Here is a 17,961-nt window from a genome sequence, read left to right on the forward strand (position 1 = left end):
TGGATTACATCTTTAACACTAATGCATCTCCGGCATGGCTAGGTGCTTGATTTTTTACACCCAAAGTCACTAATTGACGTGTGTCCCAGTACATTTGTCCATATTAGTTTAATCTTTTATCCCATACTAGCACTGAAACTGACAGTTGACTGATGTACTGTGTGCAGGGAAGTGATGTAGGAAGCAACAAAAATCTGTACACAAGTGGTCAGCTTGAGACAAGTATGAACAGCGATGTCTCATCTGTTCACCCAAGAAGCAGGTTAATGCCAGAGTGAGACAGGACCACATTTTGTTTTCAATTCTTACTGTTAAATGTTTGTTTTATGTAAAGCACATTGGGTATGAAATGCATTATATAAAGCTGCCTTGCTTTAACATAGGACCCTATACCATTGTTTATGGGAGTGTCCAAAATTAAGTACTGAGAGAAAGTCGTTGTGAATATATCTACAGTTGTAGGAGTAAAAGTGCCCCACCAAGCAAAGTTGTGTATACTAGGTATATACCCAGACAACTTAACAGTTAGCTTAAAACATTGAATTTTGGACTCCTGCAAGCCAGGACAATGATAGCTCAAACTTGGAAAAAGAAATAGATATACCTTCAATAAACATGTGGCTGAAGGAAATGGCATCCTGTGTGGTACTGGAAAGACTGACTTATATAACCAGAAGAATTTGAAAGTGGATACCCTTATTTGACTTCCTTGCAAATCAGAGTGCACAATCTTGACTTTGTTGTGAGATGCTGAGTCGTTACCATTTACTTTTGTAAATATGTCGAACATGTGAAATGTCATTTATGAGACAGGTCAGCGGTCATGTTTCACTTATGTCTGTAAGTGAAAAATTCAATAAAAATATTGTTGAAACAACCCACTGTCATAGGCAGTGCTTAAGAGAAACCTATGGTTAGTTTAGAACCTTAAAATGTCATTATGTGTTGAAATTCTATATGGCAAAGACAGGCACACAAGTTTGTCATGGTTAAGTTTTTATTAAAAGACATTCATCCACATGTGTCCATGGTTCCATGAGGGCTGAAGCTCAGATTACCCTGCAACAAGACATAAGGGTTAGTCACCAGACAGTTGAAATAAGCTCAAGTTTCAGTTTGTAATGTTTTACCTCATTAAACCTTCTTTCCTCCTTTGGAGTAAATCCCTGGTGCAGATATGCTTTTGGACCTCATGACTGGTGGTTCAGGAAACTCAGGGGAGTAAGTCTTGTGGGAGAAGGCCTCTCTGTCTCGCACATAGCCGTTTCTGGACTGGATGATGTAGGATGAAGGCATGGGAGGGGAAGTCTTCTGGCTCCCGCTAAGCTGCATCCCCTCAGCAGATTCCAGGAAGCTCAAGTCAATGAAAGGACGAGCCTCTAGCCAAGCGTTCAGGTCAGAGGCTGCACCAGCTGTGGCGAAACCAGGAGAAGCCATGGCTCCTTCAGGCTGAGAGCTACCACCAACAGGGCTTCTATAAGGTAAAGCATTATAGCCAGCTGCTGTGTTTCTGCTTGGCCAGCCTGAAGAAAAAAAAAAAAGTCAGTTAAATAGAGTTATAACTGAAGGTAAACACCTAAGCCATAATATGGGCTTCAGAAAGGAGAGAACACATTAAACTAGTTTCATGTTTAATTTATATGCAAGTTTAAGTTTGTACCTGCATTCCTAGCAGGGTATGCAAAACCTGAAGAAGCTCCATACATGGAGCTTGAGCCATAAGGGAAAAGAATATCATGATCTCCAGCAGCTGTGTCTCTGCTTGGATAACCTGAAGGAAAAGCAAAATTAGATGCGAATGAAAGTCAAGTAAAGCTTCAGTGTGTATTTCTTGCATGCTTTAGTAAAGCAAATTCGAATAAAAACTGAACAGAAAAATACCCAAACCATAATTTGGCCATCAGGAATGCAAGGTAACAAGACAGCTCAGTCATGGTTCTAAAGCTAGTTTAAGTTTGTACCTGCGTTCCCAGCAGGGTATGCAAAGCCTGAAGATCCATACATGGGGCTTGAGCTAGCAGCAGGCTGATGCTGCACTGGGAAGCTGGGAGTCTTCTTCCCAGTTCCAACAGGATGGCTGACGTAACCTGCACCGGAGTAGGGGACAATGGGAATGGAGCTGGACCCAGGAGAAGATCCACCACCGTAGGGGACGATGGGAATGGAGCTGGACCCAGGAGCAGACCCACCACCGTAGGGGACGATAGGAATGGAGCTGGACCCTGGAGCAGATCCACCACTGTAGGGGACGATGGGAATGGAGCTGGACCCAGGAGCCGATCCACCACCGTAGGGGACGATGGGAATGGAGCTGGACCCAGGAGCAGATCCACCACCGTAGGGGACGATGGGAATGGAGGTGGATCCAGGAGCAGATGAACCATCATAGGCTACAGGAGCCATGTAGGGATATCCAGGATATTTGTAGTCTGGAAGGAGAGAGATGGGTCACAAACAAGATAATCTTGAATCTTACAGTCTTGGACAGCTTGAGGATCATAATGTCATGATTATTTTGTCTGAAAGGGGCAAAGAAACAAACATTACCTCCTGCTGCAGGAAAGCATGCACCACTGCTAAATAACAGCAGACAGATCCAAGAAACCCTGTAACAGTATTAACAAGCAAGTTATTTCCAGCATGAAGGTTAAACTGCCTGAGAAGTTACTAACATCAGCTGTATCATCTTCAAAAGGAAAATCAAAGACATTTAACTCACCTTAAAGAGAGTCCAAGCACCATATTTGACACAAACAACAGTAGTTCAGCTTCAGCTTCAGCAGACAGGAGGAGGATACAGACCTAAAGCTTGAAGCTGTGAGTTGGATGTGGCTGCTCGCTCCTTATATTGCAACTCTGCATGCTCTCTGCTCCAATCACAGTCATTGATGACACCTGGAGTCCAATCAGAGGCTGAATCACCTGTTTCTCATCATAGAGGAAGAACTGTTACACAACCTCAAACTTAGTTTCATTGTATACTTGCAATGAAAATAATGATCTATCTATCTATGTATGTCTTTCTGTCTGTCCATCCTTTCGTCTGTCATTGACCTTTGACCTAAAGGCACCAGCCATGGGAGGAAAATGGACAGTTGGAATGAATGACTCTGTTTTGTTTGTTACCAAGCTTAATCAACCATCCTCCCTTTTTCTCTTACATAACTGTCTTTTAAGTCATAAATGTTGGGAGAACCCAATTTCATTTCAGTCAATGCAGTCCATCAATAGAACACCAAGGATCCTTCTTCTTTCAAAACTCGCCCCTCTAGACTGTAAAAGCTTTAACTCTTTGTCTTTGTCAGCCGTGATTGCCATGAAGTGTCCAGAAAGGAATTCTCAACCAAGATGAAAGTCTGCAAAGATGCCAAATGATGAGCCGGCTGGCATTTGAGTATCCATTGTTGTAATACCCTGTTTTTTTTAGGCTTAGTCCTTCTCAGCGTTAGATTCAGTATCTTGGAAAAAGTGTTGAACCAGAAAACTTCATCTGGAGACCCGAGAATCACACCGGATCTGTTTCACATGCCTTGGTGCTTTCTGGGGAAGTTTGCCCATCATCAAGCCTTCATCACTACAGATACTGTAGAAAAAAATCATCTACCATGCTTCTGTCTCACAGTTAATGCAAGAGCTACTCAAAAATTCAAGTTGTATTGCCTGTAGTTAGTCTTGTAAACATACATTATAAATATCCTATTTACTTATACCATATCCTTAGTGTTTCCCCATTAATCCCTAAATATTTAACTTCATAGTCAAGTTGTATTCTGTATAAGATGGGGGTCCCAGTATTCAGAGTTCATGACTTTCAGTTTTAAGACTGATTTTAATTTCCTCTGAATCAGGACATGGTGCCCCATTAACTTCACAATTGTGAATATACTTTGAATATGTGAGCCTACTTGATTCATTAACACACTATCCTCTAGGGTGACTTTTCTCAAGTTGCATTGTTGGTAATATACCTGGCATTAACATGCATCTCAGGAGATCTGATCACAAGTGGACAGCACTGAAAACAAGCGTATACTCTCAGAGGCATGTGTGATCCAATCACTGAAACCACTTGCTGAGGTGATCTTGGATTACATCTTTAACACTAATGCATCTCCAGCATGGCTAGGTGCTTGATTTTTTACATCCAAAGTCACTAATTGACGAGTGGCCCAGTATGTTTGTCCATATTAGTTTAATCTTTTATCCCATACTAGCACTGAAACTGACGTACTGTTTGCAGGGCCATTTGTCTTTTGTGGAAGTGATGTAGGAAGCAACAAAAATCTGTACACAAGTAGTCAGCTTGAGACAAGTATGAACAGCGATGTCTCATCTGTTCACCCAAGAAGCAGGTTAATGCCAGAGTGAGACAGGACCACATTTTGTTTTCAATTATTACTGTTAAATTTTTGTTTTATGTAAAGCACATTGGGTATGAAATGCACTATATAAATAAAGCTGCCTTGCTTTAACATAGGACCCTATACCATTGTTTATGGGAGTGTCCAAAATTAAATAGTGGGAGAGTCGTTGTGAATATATCTACGGTTGTAGGAGTAAAAGTGCCCCACCAAGCAAAGTTGTGTATACCCAGACAAGTTAGCACAAAACATAGAATTTTGGACTCCTGCAGGCCAGGACTGATAGCTCAAACTTGGAAAAAGAAAGATATACCTTCAATAAACGGCATCCTGTGTGGTACTGGAAAGACTGACTTATATTACCAGAGGAAAGGCTAAAGAATTTTAAGTGGAAACCCTTATTGGACTTCCTTGCAAATCAGAGTGCACAATCTTGACTTTGTTGTGAGATGCTGAGTCGTTACCATTTACTTTTGTAAATATGTCGAACATGTGAAATGTCATTTATGAGACAAGTCAGTGGTCATGTTTCACTTATGTCTGTAAGTGAAAAATTCAATAAAAATATTGTTGAAACAAACCACTGTCATAGGCAGTGCTTAAGAGAAACCTGTGGTTAGTTTAGAACCTTAAAATTTAATTATGTGTTGAAATTCTGTATGGCAAAGACAGGCACAAGTTTGTCATGGTTACATTTTTATTAAAAGACATTCATCCACATGTCCATGGTTCCATGAAGGCTGAAGCTCAGTTTACCCTGCAACAAGACATAAGGGTTAGTCACCAGACAGTTGAAATAAGCTCAAGCTTCAGTTTGTAATGTTTTACCTCATTAAACCTTCTTTCCTCCTTTGGAGTAAATCCCTGGTGCAGATATGCTTTTGGACCTCATGACTGGTGGTTCAGGAAACTCAGGGGAGTAAGTCTTGTGGGAGAAGGCCTCTCTGTCTCGCACATAGCCGTTTCTGGACTGGACAATGTAGGATGAAGGCATGGGAGGGGAAGTCTTCTGGCTCCCGCTAAGCTGCATCCCCTCAGCAGATTCCAGGAAGCTCAAGTCAATGAAAGGACGAGCCTCTATCCAGGCGTTCAGGTCAGAGGCCGCACCAGCTGTGGCGAAACCAGGAGAAGCCATTGCTCCTTCAGGCTGAAGGTCCCAAGGATGAGAGCTACCACTGACGGGGCTTCTATAAGGTAAAGCATTATAGCCAGCAGCTGTGTCTCTGCTTGGATAACCTGAAGGAAAAGCAAAATTAGATGCGAATGAAAGTCAAGCTTCAGTGTGTATTTCTTGCATGCTTTAGTAAAACACACATTCGAATAAAAACTGAACAGAAAAAGACCCAACCCATAATTTGGCCCTCAGGAATGCAAGGTAAAAATATAGCTCAGTCATGTTTCTAAAGCTAGTTTAAGTTTGTACCTGCATTCCCAGCAGGGTATGCAAACCCTGAAGATCCATACATGGGGCTTGAGCCAGCAGCAGGCTGATGCTGCACTGGGAAGCTGGGAGTCTTCTTCCCAGTTCCAACAGGAGGGCTGACGTAACCTGCACCAGAGTAGGGGACGATGAGAATGGAGGTGGACCCTGGAGCCGATCCACCACCATAGGGGACGATGGGAATGGAGCTGGACCCAGGAGCAGATCCACCACCGTAGGGGACGATGGGAATGGAGCTGGATCCAGGAGCAGATGAACCATCATAGGCTACAGGAGCCATGTAGGGATATCCGTAAGCTGAAAGGAGAGAGATGTCAGAAACAGAGTTAACTTGAATCTAGTAGTCTTTAATAGCTTGAAGATCATCATGTCATGATTGTTTTGTTTGACCTGCACTGGAGTAGGGGACGATGGGAAGAGCCATGCTGGATGGGGACTGGTTTCCAGTGGGAGAACTGGCCTGGTTAGGAAATGAGCCTTCAGACTGAAGGTTTGATGATCCAGGAGCAGATCCACCACCATAGGCTACAGGAGCCATGTAGGGATATCCATGATATCTGTAGTCTGGAAGGAAAGAGATGGGTCAAAAACAAGATTAATCTTGAATCTTACAGTCTTGGACAGGTTGAGGATCATAATGTCATGATTGTTTTGTCTGAAAGGGGCAAAGAAACAAACATTACCTCCTGCTACAGGAAAGCATGCACCACTGCTAAATAACAGCAGACAGATCCAAGAAACCCTGTAACAGTATTAACAAGCAAGTTATTTCCAGCATGAAGGTTAAACTGCCTGAGAAGTTACTAACATCAGCTGTATCATCTTCAAAAGGAAAATCAAAGACATTTAACTCACCTTAAAGAGAGTCCAAGCACCATGTTTGACACAAACAACAGTAGTTCAGCTTCAGCAGACAGGAGGAGGATACAGACCTAAAGCTTGAAGCAGTGAGTTGTATGTGGCTGCTCGCTCCTTATATTGCAACTCTGCATGCTCTCTGCTCCAATCATAGTCATTGATGACACCTGGAGTCCAATCAGAGGCTGAATCACCTGTTTCTCATCATAGAGGAAGAACTGTTACCCAACCTCAAACTTAGTTTCATTGTATACATGCAATGAAAATAAAGATCTGTCTATCTATGTCTTTCTGTCTGTCTGTCCGTCCATCCGTCCGTCTGTCATTGACCTTTGACCTAAAGGCACCAGCCATGGGAGGAAAATGGACAGTTGGAATGAATGACTCTGTTTTGTTCGTTACCAAGCTTAATTAACCATCCTCCCTTTTTCTCTTACATAACTGTCTTTTAAGTCATAAATGTTGGGAGAACCCAATTTCATTTCAGTCAATGCAGTCCATCAACAGAACACCAAGGATCCTTCTTCTTTAAATTCCGCCCCTCTAGACTGTAAAAGCTTTAACTCTTTGTCTTTGTCAGCCGTGATTGCCATGAAGTGTCCAGAAAGGAATTCTCAACCAAGATGAAAGTCTGCAAAGATGCCAAATGATGAGCCGGCTGGCATTTGAGTATCCATTGTTGTAATACCCTGTTTTTTTTAGGCTTAGTCCTTCTCAGCGTTAGATTCAGTATCTTGGAAAAAGTGTTGAACCAGAAAACTTCATCTGGAGACCCGAGAATCACACCGGATCTGTTTCACATGCCTTGGTGCTTTCTGGGGAAGTTTGCCCATCATCAAGCCTTCATCACTACAGATACTGTAGAAAAAAATCATCTACCATGCTTCTGTCTCACAGTTAATGCAAGAGCTACTCAAAAATTCAAGTTGTATTGCCTGTAGTTAGTCTTGTAAACATACATTATAAATATCCTATTTACTTATACCATATCCTTAGTGTTTCCCCATTAATCCCTAAATATTTAACTTCATAGTCAAGTTGTATTCTGTATAAGATGGGGGTCCCAGTATTCAGAGTTCATGACTTTCAGTTTTAAGACTGATTTTAATTTCCTCTGAATCAGGACATGGTGCCCCATTAACTTCACAATTGTGAATATACTTTGAATATGTGAGCCTACTTGATTCATTAACACACTATCCTCTAGGGTGACTTTTCTCAAGTTGCATTGTTGGTAATATACCTGGCATTAACATGCATCTCAGGAGATCTGATCACAAGTGGACAGCACTGAAAACAAGCGTATACTCTCAGAGGCATGTGTGATCCAATCACTGAAACCACTTGCTGAGGTGATCTTGGATTACATCTTTAACACTAATGCATCTCCAGCATGGCTAGGTGCTTGATTTTTTACATCCAAAGTCACTAATTGACGAGTGGCCCAGTATGTTTGTCCATATTAGTTTAATCTTTTATCCCATACTAGCACTGAAACTGACGTACTGTTTGCAGGGCCATTTGTCTTTTGTGGAAGTGATGTAGGAAGCAACAAAAATCTGTACACAAGTAGTCAGCTTGAGACAAGTATGAACAGCGATGTCTCATCTGTTCACCCAAGAAGCAGGTTAATGCCAGAGTGAGACAGGACCACATTTTGTTTTCAATTATTACTGTTAAATTTTTGTTTTATGTAAAGCACATTGGGTATGAAATGCACTATATAAATAAAGCTGCCTTGCTTTAACATAGGACCCTATACCATTGTTTATGGGAGTGTCCAAAATTAAATAGTGGGAGAGTCGTTGTGAATATATCTACGGTTGTAGGAGTAAAAGTGCCCCACCAAGCAAAGTTGTGTATACCCAGACAAGTTAGCACAAAACATAGAATTTTGGACTCCTGCAGGCCAGGACTGATAGCTCAAACTTGGAAAAAGAAAGATATACCTTCAATAAACGGCATCCTGTGTGGTACTGGAAAGACTGACTTATATTACCAGAGGAAAGGCTAAAGAATTTTAAGTGGAAACCCTTATTGGACTTCCTTGCAAATCAGAGTGCACAATCTTGACTTTGTTGTGAGATGCTGAGTCGTTACCATTTACTTTTGTAAATATGTCGAACATGTGAAATGTCATTTATGAGACAAGTCAGTGGTCATGTTTCACTTATGTCTGTAAGTGAAAAATTCAATAAAAATATTGTTGAAACAACCCACTGTCATAGGCAGTGCTTAAGAGAAACCTGTGGTTAGTTTAGAACCTTAAAATTTAATTATGTGTTGAAATTCTGTATGGCAAAGACAGGCACAAGTTTGTCATGGTTACATTTTTATTAAAAGACATTCATCCACATGTCCATGGTTCCATGAAGGCTGAAGCTCAGTTTACCCTGCAACAAGACATAAGGGTTAGTCACCAGACAGTTGAAATAAGCTCAAGCTTCAGTTTGTAATGTTTTACCTCATTAAACCTTCTTTCCTCCTTTGGAGTAAATCCCTGGTGCAGATATGCTTTTGGACCTCATGACTGGTGGTTCAGGAAACTCAGGGGAGTAAGTCTTGTGGGAGAAGGCCTCTCTGTCTCGCACATAGCCGTTTCTGGACTGGACGATGTAGGATGAAGGCATGGGAGGGGAAGTCTTCTGGCTCCCGCTAAGCTGCATCCCCTCAGCAGATTCCAGGAAGCTCAAGTCAATGAAAGGACGAGCCTCTATCCAGGCGTTCAGGTCAGAGGCCGCACCAGCTGTGGCGAAACCAGGAGAAGCCATTGCTCCTTCAGGCTGAAGGTCCCAAGGATGAGAGCTACCACTGACGGGGCTTCTATAAGGTAAAGCATTATAGCCAGCAGCTGTGTCTCTGCTTGGATAACCTGAAGGAAAAGCAAAATTAGATGCGAATGAAAGTCAAGCTTCAGTGTGTATTTCTTGCATGCTTTAGTAAAACACACATTCGAATAAAAACTGAACAGAAAAAGACCCAACCCATAATTTGGCCCTCAGGAATGCAAGGTAAAAATATAGCTCAGTCATGTTTCTAAAGCTAGTTTAAGTTTGTACCTGCATTCCCAGCAGGGTATGCAAAGCCTGAAGATCCATACATGGGGCTTGAGCCAGCAGCAGGCTGATGCTGCACTGGGAAGCTGGGAGTCTTCTTCCCAGTTCCAACAGGAGGGCTGACGTAACCTGCACCAGAGTAGGGGACGATGGGAATGGAGGTGGACCCTGGAGCCGATCCACCACCATAGGGGACGATGGGAATGGAGCTGGACCCAGGAGCAGATCCACCACCGTAGGGGACGATGGGAATGGAGCTGGATCCAGGAGCAGATGAACCATCATAGGCTACAGGAGCCATGTAGGGATATCCGTAAGCTGAAAGGAGAGAGATGTCAGAAACAGAGTTAACTTGAATCTAGTAGTCTTTAATAGCTTGAAGATCATCATGTCATGATTGTTTTGTTTGACCTGCACTGGAGTAGGGGACGATGGGAAGAGCCATGCTGGATGGGGACTGGTTTCCAGTGGGAGAACTGGCCTGGTTAGGAAATGAGCCTTCAGACTGAAGGTTTGATGATCCAGGAGCAGATCCACCACCATAGGCTACAGGAGCCATGTAGGGATATCCATGATATCTGTAGTCTGGAAGGAAAGAGATGGGTCAGAAACAAGATTAATCTTGAATCTTACAGTCTTGGACAGGTTGAGGATCATAATGTCATGATTGTTTTGTCTGAAAGGGGCAAAGAAACAAACATTACCTCCTGCTGCAGGAAAGCATGCACCACTGCTAAATAACAGCAGACAGATCCAAGAAACCCTGTAACAGTATTAACAAGCAAGTTATTTCCAGCATGAAGGTTAAACTGCCTGAGAAGTTACTAACATCAGCTGTATCATCTTCAAAAGGAAAATCAAAGACATTTAACTCACCTTAAAGAGAGTCCAAGCACCATGTTTGACACAAACAACAGTAGTTCAGCTTCAGCAGACAGGAGGAGGATACAGACCTAAAGCTTGAAGCAGTGAGTTGTATGTGGCTGCTCGCTCCTTATATTGCAACTCTGCATGCTCTCTGCTCCAATCATAGTCATTGATGACACCTGGAGTCCAATCAGAGGCTGAATCACCTGTTTCTCATCATAGAGGAAGAACTGTTACCCAACCTCAAACTTAGTTTCATTGTATACATGCAATGAAAATAAAGATCTGTCTATCTATGTCTTTCTGTCTGTCTGTCCGTCCATCCGTCCGTCTGTCATTGACCTTTGACCTAAAGGCACCAGCCATGGGAGGAAAATGGACAGTTGGAATGAATGACTCTGTTTTGTTCGTTACCAAGCTTAATTAACCATCCTCCCTTTTTCTCTTACATAACTGTCTTTTAAGTCATAAATGTTGGGAGAACCCAATTTCATTTCAGTCAATGCAGTCCATCAACAGAACACCAAGGATCCTTCTTCTTTAAATTCCGCCCCTCTAGACTGTAAAAGCTTTAACTCTTTGTCTTTGTCAGCCGTGATTGCCATGAAGTGTCCAGAAAGGAATTCTCAACCGAGATGAAAGTCTGCAAAGATGCCAAATGATGAGCCGGCTGACATTTGAGTATCCATTGTTCTAATACCCTTTTTTTTCAGGCTTAGTCCTTCTCAGCGTTAGATTCAGTATCTTGGAAAAAGTGTTGAACCAGAACACTTCACCTGGAGACCCGAGAATCACACCGGATCTGTTTCACATGCCTTGGTGCTTTCTGGGGAAGTTTGCCCATCATCAAGCCTTCATCACCACAGATACTGTAGAAAAAATAATCTACCATGCTTCTGTCTCACAGGTGATGCAAGGGCTACTCAAAAATTCAAGTTGTATTGCCTGTAGTTAGTCTTGTAAACATACATTATAAATATCCTATTTACTTATACCATATCCTTACTGTTTCCCCATTAATCCCTTAATATTTAACTTAAGCTGCATAAGATGGGGGTCCCAGTATTCAGAGTTCATGACTTTCAGTTTTAAGACTGATTTTAATTTCCTCTGAATCAGGACATGGTGCCCCATTAACTTCACAATTGTGAATATACTTTGAATATGTGAGCCTACTTGATTCATTAACACACTATCCTCTAGGGTGACTTTTCTCAAGTTGCATTGTTGGTAATATACCTGGCATTAACATACATCTCAGGAGATCTGATCACAAGTGGACAGCACTGAAAACAAGTGTATACTTTGAGGTTTGTGTGATCCAATCACTGAAACCACTTGCTGAGGTGATCTTGGATTACATCTTTAACACTAATGCATCTCCGGCATGGCTAGGTGCTTGATTTTTTACACCCAAAGTCACTAATTGACGTGTGTCCCAGTACATTTGTCCATATTAGTTTAATCTTTTATCCCATACTAGCACTGAAACTGACAGTTGACTGATGTACTGTGTGCAGGGAAGTGATGTAGGAAGCAACAAAAATCTGTACACAAGTGGTCAGCTTGAGACAAGTATGAACAGCGATGTCTCATCTGTTCACCCAAGAAGCAGGTTAATGCCAGAGTGAGACAGGACCACATTTTGTTTTCAATTCTTACTGTTAAATGTTTGTTTTATGTAAAGCACATTGGGTATGAAATGCATTATATAAAGCTGCCTTGCTTTAACATAGGACCCTATACCATTGTTTATGGGAGTGTCCAAAATTAAGTACTGAGAGAAAGTCGTTGTGAATATATCTACAGTTGTAGGAGTAAAAGTGCCCCACCAAGCAAAGTTGTGTATACTAGGTATATACCCAGACAACTTAACAGTTAGCTTAAAACATTGAATTTTGGACTCCTGCAAGCCAGGACAATGATAGCTCAAACTTGGAAAAAGAAATAGATATACCTTCAATAAACATGTGGCTGAAGGAAATGGCATCCTGTGTGGTACTGGAAAGACTGACTTATATAACCAGAAGAATTTGAAAGTGGATACCCTTATTTGACTTCCTTGCAAATCAGAGTGCACAATCTTGACTTTGTTGTGAGATGCTGAGTCGTTACCATTTACTTTTGTAAATATGTCGAACATGTGAAATGTCATTTATGAGACAAGTCAGTGGTCATGTTTCACTTATGTCTGGAAGTGAAAAATTCTATAAAAATATTGTTGAAACAACCCACTGTCATAGGCAGTGCTTAAGAGAAACCTGTGGTTAGTTTAGAACCTTAAAATTTCATTATATGTTGAAATTCTGTATGGAAAAGACAGGCACACAAGTTTGTCATGGTTAAGTTTTTATTAAAAGACATTCATCCACATGTGTCCATGGTTCCATGAGGGCTGAAGCTCAGTTTACCCTGCAACAAGACAGAAGGGTTAGTCACCAGACAGTTGGAATAAGCTCAAGTTTCAGTTTGTAATGTTTTACCTCATTAAACCTTCTTTCCTCCTTTGGAGTAAATCCCTGGTGCAGATATGCTTTTGGACCTCATGACTGGTGGTTCAGGAAACTCAGGGGAGTAAGTCTTGTGGGAGAAGGCCTCTCTGTCTCGCACATAGCCATTCCTGGACTGGACGATGTAGGATGAAGGCATGGGAGGGGAAGTCTTCTGGCTCCCGCTAAGCTGCATCCCCTGAGCAGATTCCAGGAAGCTCAAGTCAATGAAAGGACGAGCCTCTAGCCAAGCGTTCAGGTCAGAGGCCGCATCAGCTGTGGCGAAACCAGGAGAAGCCATGGCTCCTTCAGGCTGAGGGTCCCAAGGATGAGAGCTACCACTGACGGGGCTTCTATAAGGTAAAGCATTATAGCCAGCTGCTGTGTTTCTGCTTGGCTGGCCTGAAGACAAAAAAAAATAGAAAGTCAGTTAAATAGAGTTATAACTGAAGGTAAACACCTAAGCCATAATATGGGCTTCAGGAAGGAGAGAACACATTAAACTAGTTTCATGTTTAATTTATATGCAACTTTAAGTTTGTACCTGCATTCCTAGCAGGGTATGCAAAGCCTGAAGAAGCTCCATACATGGAGCTTGAGCCATAAGGGAAAAGAATATCATAATCTCCAGCAGCTGTGTCTCTGCTTGGATAACCTGAAGGAAAAGCAAATGCATTAGATGCAAATGAAAGTCAAGTAAATCTTCCGTGCATATTTCTTGCATGCTTTAGTAAAGCAAATTCGAATAAAAACATACCCAAACCATAATTTGGCCCTCAGGAATGCAAGGTAAAAAACACAGCTCATTCATGGTTCTAAAGCTAGTTTAAGTGTGTACCTGCGTTCCAAGCAGGGTATGCAAAGCCTGAAGATCCATACATGGGGCTTGAGCCAGCAGCAGGCTGATGCTGCACTGGGAAGCTGGGAGTCTTCTTCCCAGTTCCAACAGGAGGGCTGACATAACCTGCACCGGAGTAGGGGACGATAGGAATGGTGGACCCAGGAGCAGATCCACCACCGTAGGGGACGATGGGAATGGAGCTGGACCCAGGAGCAGATCCACCACCGTAGGGGACGATGGGAATGGAGCTGGACCCAGGAGCAGATCCACCACTGTAGGGGACGATTGGAATGGAGCTGGACCCAGGAGCAGATCCACCACCGTAGGGGACGATGGGAATGGAGGTGGATCCAGGAGCAGATGAACCATCATAGGCTACAGGAGCCATGTAGGGATATCCAGGATATTTGTAGTCTGGAAGGAGAGAGATGGGTCACAAACAAGATAATCTTGAATCTTACAGTCTTGGACAGCTTGAGGATCATAATGTCATGATTATTTTGTCTGAAAGGGGCAAAGAAACAAACATTACCTCCTGCTGCAGGAAAGCATGCACCACTGCTAAATAACAGCAGACAGATCCAAGAAACCCTGTAACAGTGTTAACAAGCAAGTTATTTCCAGCATGAAGGTTAAACTGCCTGAGAAGTTACTAACATCAGCTGTATCATCTTCAAAAGGAAAATCAAAGACATTTAAATCACCTTAAAGAGAGTCCAAGCACCATGTTCGACACAAACAACAGTAGTTCAGCTTCAGCAGCAGACAGGAGGAGGATACAGACCTAAAGCTTGAAGATGTGAGTTGTATGTGGCTGCTCGCTCCTTATATTGCAGCTCTGCATGCTCTCTGCTCCAATCACAGTCATTGATGACACCTGGAGTCCAATCAGAGGCTGAATCACCTGTTTCTCATCATAGAGGAAGAACTGTTACCCAACCTCAAACTTAGTTTCATTGTATACGTGCAATGAAAATAATGATCTATCTATCTATGTATGTCTTTCTGTCTGTCTTTCCATCCTTTCGTCTGTCATTGACCTTTGACCTAAAGGCACCAGCCATGGGAGGAAAATATACAGTTGGAATGAATGACTGTTTTGTTCGAACCAAACTGAATCAACCATCCTCCCTTTTTCTCCTACTTCAGTGTCTTTTAAATCATAGATGTTGGGAGAACCCAATTTCATTTCAGTCAACCCCCCCCCCCCTTTATTTAATATACAAGTGTCTGAATTGGTCAGAAATGCCACTAAAAACATGTAATAGTATGTATATGAACTTATCTAACCAATGTTAACTGTTATTGTGTTTCAGAACAATTCATTAGTTTGATATTATGCTACGTTTTAATTCTGTTTTAAAGTATTTTCATTAACATAGGACCACATGAGTGTATTAACCAGTGTAAGTGTACTGTTTAGCTATTTTTCGAGGGATAGGATAATGATTTCTTAATAGATATAATTACAGATTAAAAATGAAAAGCGTTTTGATTGTATTCTGTATTTTATATGGTTTATCAATATTGAATTTTAAGTGTTTTTTCACTGACGATAAAATGAGAGTATTTAACTTCATAGTCAAGTTGTATTCTGTATAAGATTGGGGTCCCAGTATTCAGAGTTCATGACTTTCAGTTTTAAGACTGATTTTAATTTCCTCTGAATCAGGACATGGTGCCCCATTAACTTCACAATTGTGAATATACTTTGAATATGTGAGCCTACTTGATTCATTAACACACTATCCTCTAGGGTGACTTTTTTCTTGTTGCATTGTTAGTAATATACCTGGCATTAACATGCATCTCAGGAGATCTGATCACAAGTGGACAGCACTGAAAACAAGCGTATACTCTCAGAGGCATGTGTGATCCAATCACTGAAACCACTTGCTGAGGTGATCTTGGATTACATCTTTAACACTAATGCATCTCCAGCATGGCTAGGTGCTTGATTTTTTACACCCAAAGTCACTAATTGACGAGTGGCCCAGTACATTTGTCCATATTAGTTTAATCTTTTATCCCATACTAGCACTGAAACTGACAGTTGACTGATGTACTGTGTGCAGGGCCATTTGTCTTTTGTGGAGGTGATGTAGGAAGCAACAAAAATCTGTACACAAGTAGTCAGCTTGAGAAAAGTATGAACAGCGATGTCTCATCTGTTCACCCAAGAAGCAGGTTAATGCCAGAGTGAGACAGGACCACATTTTGTTTTCAATTCTTACTGTTAAATTTGTTTTATGTAAAGAACATTGGGTATGAAATGCACTATATAAATAAAGCTGCCCTGCGTTAACACTGTCATAGGACCCTATACCATTGTTTATGGGAATGTCCAAAATTAAATACTGGGAGAAAGTCGTGAATATATCTACGGTTGTAGGAGTAAAAGTGCCCCACCAAGCAAAGTTGTGTATACTAGGTATAAACCCAGAAAACTTAACAGTTAGCTTAAAACATTGAATTTTGGACTCCTGCAGGCCAGGACTGATAGCTCAAACTTGGAAAAAGAAAGATATACCTTCAATAAACGTGTGGCTGAAGGAAATGGCATCCTGTGTGGTACTGGAGAGACTGACTTATATAACCAGAAGAATTTGAAAGTGGAAACCCTTATTTGACTTCCTTGCAAATCAGAGTGCACAATCTTGACTTTGTTGTGAGATGCTGAGTCGTTACCATTTACTTTTGTAAATATGTCGAACATGTGAAATGTCATTTATGAGACAAGTCAGTGGTCATGTTTCACTTATGTCTGTAAGTGAAAAATTCTATAAAAATATTGTTGAAACAACCCACTGTCATAGGCAGTGCTTAAGAGAAACCTGTGGTTAGTTTAGAACCTTAAAATGTCATTATGTGTTGAAATTCTATATGGCAAAGACAGGCACACAAGTTTGTCATGGTTAAGTTTTTATTAAAAGACATTCATCCACATGTGTCCATGGTTCCATGAGGGCTGAAGCTCAGTTTACCCTGCAACAAGACATAAGGGTTAGTCACCAGACAGTTGGAATAAGCTCAAGTTTCAGTTTGTAATGTTTTACCTCATTAAACCTTCTTTCCTCCTTTGGAGTAAATCCCTGGTGCAGATATGCTTTTGGACCTCATGACTGGTGGTTCAGGAAACTCAGGGGAGTAAGTCTTGTGGGAGAAGGCCTCTCTGTCTCGCACATAGCCATTCCTGGACTGGACGATGTAGGATGAAGGCATGGGAGGGGAAGTCTCCTGACTCCCGCTAAGCTGCATCCCCTGAGCAGATTCCAGGAAGCTCAAGTCAATGAAAGGACGAGCCTCTAGCCAAGCGTTCAGGTCAGAGGCCGCATCAGCTGTGGCGAAACCAGGAGAAGCCATGGCTCCTTCAGGCTGAGGGTCCCAAGGATGAGAGCTACCACTGACGGGGCTTCTATAAGGTAAAGCATTATAGCCAGCAGCTGTGTTTCTGCTTGGCTGGCCTGAAGACAAAAAAAATAGAAAGTCAGTTAAATAGAGTTATAACTGAAGGTAAACACCCAAGCCATAATATGGGCTTCAGGAAGGAGAGAACACATTAAACTAGTTTCATGTTTAATTTATATGCAACTTTAAGTTTGTACCTGCATTCCTAGCAGGGTATGCAAAGCCTGAAGAAGCTCCATACATGGAGCTTGAGCCATAAGGGAAAAGAATATCATAATCTCCAGCAGCTGTGTCTCTGCTTGGATAACCTGAAGGAAAGGCAAAATTAGATGCGAATGAAAGTTAAGTAAAGCTTCAGTGTGTATTTCTTGCATGCTTTAGTAAAGCAAATTCGAATAAAAACTGAACAGAAAAATACCCAAACCATAATTTGGCCCTCAGGAATGAGAGGTAACAAGACAGCTCAGTCATGGTTCTAAAGTTAGTTTAAGTGTGTACCTGCGTTCCCAGCAGGGTAGGCAAAGCCTGAAGATCCATACATGGGGCTTGAGCCAGCAGCAGGCTGATGCTGCACTGGGAAGCTGGGAGTCTTCTTCCCAGTTCCAACAGGAGGGCTGACGTAACCTGCACCGGAGTAGGG

At 41.8% G+C, this 17,961-nt stretch overlaps 1 protein-coding gene across 1 annotated transcript in view; it reads right to left on the bottom strand.

Annotated features, from left to right (window-relative positions):
* The window catches only part of LOC134003428 (peroxiredoxin-like 2A), a 283,623-nt gene that overhangs the window by 229,474 nt on the left and 36,188 nt on the right, over positions 1–17,961 (bottom strand). The gene's annotated exons all lie outside the window — the stretch shown is intronic.

The sequence above is a fragment of the Scomber scombrus genome, chromosome 21 (assembly GCF_963691925.1).
Source record: "Scomber scombrus chromosome 21, fScoSco1.1, whole genome shotgun sequence".
In the NCBI taxonomy this organism is placed as follows: Eukaryota; Metazoa; Chordata; class Actinopteri; order Scombriformes; family Scombridae; genus Scomber; species Scomber scombrus.